The sequence below is a fragment of the Adiantum capillus-veneris genome, chromosome 27 (genome assembly GCF_014529385.1).
Source record: "Adiantum capillus-veneris isolate H3 chromosome 27, ASM1452938v2, whole genome shotgun sequence".
Lineage (NCBI taxonomy): Eukaryota > Viridiplantae > Streptophyta > Polypodiopsida > Polypodiales > Pteridaceae > Adiantum > Adiantum capillus-veneris.
The window spans coordinates 70533238-70539237 of NC_140957.1; positions in this window are offsets into that span (position 1 = coordinate 70533238).

Consider the following 6000-nt stretch of genomic DNA (forward strand, 5'->3'; position numbering starts at 1 on the left):
AATCCATTATTTCTTGTAATAAGTAAATGTACCTGGTCTTCAGATTTGGGTATTCAAGTGCTTTGGGAGTATCCCCATAGTCTTCAGATCCTCTGAATTTCTTTGGCTTCTTGCTTGTTGACTCCATGCTGCTTGGTGTGTGTGTGTGTAATCTTCTTTAGATGCTCCTTGCCTTTGGGTGGTTTGATTAGGGTTTTGATTGTGTTGGAAACAGGTGTGTTGTGTAGCTTTGGAAGAAGTGGAGTCCCAGGTGTGTATAGGACCAGTCCCTTAGCTGGTTCTACCATGTGTTCATGAAACCGATAATAGATGATTACCGCATGCCTTAATTCAGTTGGAAATGAGGCCACCCATGCAATAAAGGCATAAATCTGAGCAAGTCCGGATGAAAATTGAAAAAACTTTGGTAAATTCTGGAATACGTACCACAAAAACTGATCAAACCAAATAATTAAAGAGGAACAAATGGAGTTTGGATCCACCCTTTTGCATTGGCATTTAAGGAAGGGTCTATAGGAACTCCAACAATTTCTCAGAAACCGTTTTTGATCCTTTGCCCTGTCCATAAGAGAGAGTCCTTTGGTGTGAGCAATGATTGAAGAACTTGGACATTTTTTACCATCGACATCTAATAATTTGAATTGTTTAAGCTCAAAGAGAACATCTTGTGCCAAAAGATGTTTGGAATGTAAGGCTAAGGTTTTACATTGCTCAACAATGTCCGTGGGAATACTACACAACAACCCTAGAGAGGAAATTGTAAAAGGTGCCCGATGGTTCAAAATTTCATAATCCCATAGCTTATGCTCAAGTCGAATAGCATCTAACTCAACTTGCCTCAGTGGTAGTAAAGGGATTACCTCTGAAAAGAGTTTAGAAAGTGCTCTTTCGGTGGATAAACAGTTTGCATCTGCCAAAAAGTTGAGGGCTTCCTTCTCTTCTTCCTCCAGAAGGTCTAGATCAAGAAGGGGATTAATAACCTTTTTTGAGTTCTTGATTTTTATAGGTACCGCTGGAAGGTTATTGATAAAATATAACTTGTTCACAATAGTGGGCAAGGAAGTAAAATAAAAATCAAGATCCGAACTATCTTGTGCGTCAATAATGGGTAGCTTAGCTAAGAAGTTATTAAAGGCCTCTAGAAGCTTATCCTTATCTTTTCTAGAAAGAATCAATAAGGAGAGCTAGTCATTTATAGAAGCAGTGTTTAATACTGATATAGAGTGGGTGTTTATAGCTTGTTTCTCAAAGTCTAGCAATTTTTTGTGAAATTCCACACCTTTGAAACAAGAAATTATACATTGGGTACCAACAGGAGGAATAGGAATGCCCTCTTCTATTCCATATCCCAGACGGGTGAGAGATGGAATCCAAAAATCCTAAATAAATTACGATAAAAGTATTAAACCAACAGTTATTTTATATCAATAATAAGTTTCCTCAGTATATGATGGATACCCGACCAAAGGTATCCCAGGAAAATTGTGTGTGTGTTTGATTGAAAAATCCCATCACTTAGAATCATATACTGAGAAAACTTAAATACTGTTTGCACTTACCATATTGTTTTAATAAAAAGCAAAGTAGAACTTTTTGATATAAAACTTGTTACAAGATACTTCGATACATGAAAAAGTAGGAGCTTTAAGCCGAAACTCCTATTAGATGAAAGCAGGGATCTTTACCTGCCAACCAACCACAAGTACAATTAATTAGAATTAATTTTCACTAAATGGGTAACAGGTATATCAAGCAATCCCCACTGCTTGTTATCGCTATCACATCCTGGACCCCAACCTTACTCCTAGTCATATGTTATGTTTTCTTTTGCTCGTCTATGCAGGTAGGCTCGATTACGGTCAGTGAAAGTTTTTATAGGTTTACAAGGTTTAGAGATGGGGTCTCTAATTGCTACTGGCTTGGTTCGCATTTTCCCTTTATGTGTTGCCATGAGCTTGTCCCGAATCTGCTATAGCTTAAATACATCTCGAGTGATGCTCATCCTAGTTGTCTGCATGTACCCATGTTTGTCATCAATGGTTACACATATGAGTTTAGCATTCTTAGATACTATACTAGATGTTTCCATAGGGGCAGCCCTATCTCTATGGTTTATAAGTAAGCATTCCAATTTATAAGTATATCTAATTTGTGAAAATATTGGCATCATTTTGTTTGTAAAACCGTTCATTTTTCAAAAAAAAACCGTCTTACACAATGACATCTGTCCTCACAAGAGGTTGTCATATACCTTCATTCAAATCATTGATCCATTTTTATGCTAGATAGTAATCATAAAGAAAAGCAGTCAAGGAAAAAAACCTTTCGTTTTAACATCGTTGCTTACAAAACAGTTGTACTCAAGACTTTCTGTACCAATTCACAAAGTTTAGCATTCAGAAATAACATCTATCCGCACAGGAGGTTGGCATATACCTTCTTTCAAATCTTTGATGCTAGATAGTAATTAAAAAAAACCAATGGTTACACATATGATTTTAGCATTCTTAGATACTACACTAGATGTTGCCTTATGGGCACCCTTATCTCTATGGTTCATAAGTCAGCATGATACTTTATAAGTATATCTAATTTGTGAAAATTTTGGCAGCATTCTGTTTGTAAAACCTTTCTTTTTTCAAAAAAAACCCTCTTACACAATGACATGTGTCCTCACAGGAGGTTGTCATATACCCTCTTTCAAATCTTTGATGCTAGATAGTAATCATAAAAAAATCAATGGTTACACATATGAGTTTAGCATTCTTAGATACTACACTAGATGTTGCCTTAGGGGCACCCTTACCTCTATGGTTTATAAGTCAACACAATACTTTATAAGTATATCTAATTTGTGAAAATTTTGGCAGCATTCTATGTACAACCTCTATTTTTCAAAAAAACAGTCTTACCCAATGACCTCTGTCCTCACAGGAGGTTGTCATATACTCTCTTCCAAATCTTTCATACATTTTTATGCTAGACAGTAATCATAAAAAAACCAATGGTTACACACATGAGCTTATGATTCTTAGATATTCTACTAAATGCTGCCTTAGGGGCATTCTTATCTCTATGGTTTGTAAGTCAGCATTCCAATTTATAAATATATTTAATTTGTGAAAATTTTGGCAACATTTTGTTTGTAAAACCTTTCTTTTTTCCAAAAAAAACTAGTTTTACACAATGACATCTGTCCTCACAGGAGGTTGTCATATACCCTCTTTCAAACCTTTGATACATTTTTATGCAAGATAGTAATCTTAAAAAACCAATAAGGAAAAGAAAAGAGCTTTTTTAACATCAATGCTTAAACACACTTGTACTCGAGGTTTTCTGCATCAATTCACCTGGTTATTGTTTGCAATACACATCTGTAGTGCTCCTCCTTTCCACTTAGTGCTCAAGGCAATGTACCACTTGAAACTGTTACCATCAACTCTCAAATTGTTTTGTGTATTAATCTTATGATCCAACTTTCAAATTATGCATATTATACAATCGGTTTGTATGCCAATGTGATGCTTACTTGTGTTTGTGTGTATATGCTTTTGTACTTGAATGCCGAACAGTATGTATAAGTATGCCAATACCCCAGATTGGCCTTGGTAATGTATTTGTCTTGTGTCGGTTATTCATAACTTATTGTGTGCACTGCTTATACGTATGTGGAGCTTCCTCATGTTGCAACTGTATGTGAGATTCCCTATTGCTAATATATGCATGTATATAATCCTAAATCAAGTATCTATGCTTGAATGTGTATCAACCAATTCATGCTTTTTTTTTTAACCCTAATTACCTTCTGTATGTTTACAACTAGGCAATAGGTTGCCAGATTAATCCTCCCGGATAGTGTGTCGTATGCTGCGGATTTTGTGAAGCTACGCCCTTCCCGCTTGAGGCCGGTTTTTTGCTGAAGTTTGAGAGAGTAGGAGGCTGCGTTCGCTTACGATCCCTGGTTGCTTACGTCGACTGGGTACTGTGTGTGTGTGTGTGTGTGTGTGTGTGTGTGTAGAGAGATTGTATTTTTATATGAGCACTACAGTAAAGCTTACTTGCTCATGCTTGCATGTTTAAAGCAATAGCTTTAAACATGCAATAGCTTTAGGTTAGTGGTTTAGCCTAAGCAAGCTACTTGCCTGTGGAAGCGCTATAGAGTATGCAACATGGCGTGTGTGTGCTTGTCGTGTGTGGTGTTGAGTTCATGCGCAATTGCGCTTCTATATATGTGTTGGATACGCGGTGCCTAAAAGGCCTTTGTGTCGGTTGCCTTAAAGGCCTACAATAGAGCGATATGCCAGCGCTGCCAAGTAACGTTTCCAACTTTAGAATATGCCAAGTTTAGAGGTTATGTAGTGTGCTACTTTATTAATATTAAAGTCATTTCTTCCTTTGAGATATCATCCAGTTTGTTACTTTTATGTGAAGTGAAGTGAGCTCTGTTTAAACTGTATCTTCTGATTATGCCGGTACTACATGTAGGTCTGTGAACCCATTAATTATGCGAATACAACTCAATTAATTGCTAATGCTAGGTAAACCTGATATATGCCCGGTAAACCTGATAAATGCCAATTATTTACTGAATGTCGGGTAAAACCTGATACAATCAACGGTGCATACATGCTTCTGAGAATTCCAAATTAGTTACAAGATAAAGGGCTTGTCTATGACAGATAAGAAAAACAGGGGGAGTTTTTGTCTTTGAAATCCATCGTGATTTGAAGATAGCCGTCCTTCTATCACTTTTCCGGTAATGATGTTGTCGCCTGTGGCATGGTTAGTGGAGGCATGTTAACAAAATTTAGTTCTGTTTTTGTTGGTACTGTATGAGCATGTGTGTCATATATGAGCATGTGTGTGTTGTGTGGTTGTGTGTCATATAATATCACAAAGTGTATATTAGCATGCACCTTGTGTTCCAATATTGTGTGTTTGTGTGTGTGTGTGTGTGTGTGTGTGTGTGTGTGTGTGTGTGTGTGTGTGTGTGTGTGTGTGTCAAAATATGTGTTTACTTCAAATATGCAATCAATGAGCCGAGTATGGCAAGCAAGGCGTAGATCCAAAAAACTAGTGCCTAAAGTGTCGAACATATACCAAGGCGTCAACCTTATCGGCATGGGTGTGTGGGGTGGGAATTAAATGGGTGTATATGTGTGCAATATGACAGAGTGTTTGTCAACATGCATTCTATGTTCCATAGATTGTGTATGTGTGTGTGTGTGTGTGTGTGACGTCACTACAATATAATATCTTGTGTGTGTGTGTGTGTGTGTGTGTGTGTGTGTGACATCACTACAATATAATATCTTAGTGTTGTATCTTATGTGCCCATTCTTTGGGATGAGCTTCCACTACATCTACATGTAGAAGGATCTAGTTGGTACATTGGACCATCTTCCGTTACTTCTGCAGTTTTCATTGTAATCCCAAGGAAAGAATCTCTTACCTGCCCACCATCCAAGAAACACAAGCCTGTTAGAACTAGCATTACTTGGGAAGACAGGTGTCAACGACTCCCTCCCCTTGTTATTGGTGTCAAAAATTACAACACAAACTACCACCATAACAAAGATCTAATATCAAGTTTGAGCCATTTATTTATGCTAATGTTTACATCATTTAATTCTAGAAAAAACTGGACAGCATCTCTTTAGTAAATTGGATCAATTCTCAAAAGTTCAGTCTACTACCATCTCTTCCGAGACCCCCACTTGAGGATTAAGTCTCCTTTAATTGAACTAATTTAAAAGTAAAACATTTATGTTGAAAATTATGCAGTTATCCAAGAGCATCAAAAAGTACTTTGTAATTGTGAAGTCATCACTGTATACTTACCTTCATCAGAAGTGATTTCCCGCATACAAAGATAGAAGTACATGTCTATAAGACCATTTTGCTAGGTGGATGTTTAAGTTGGACAGCATATTATTTACATACAGATTGTATTTCAAAAGTTCTAGTCATTACTACTTCCTCCAAGATCTTTACCAGAGG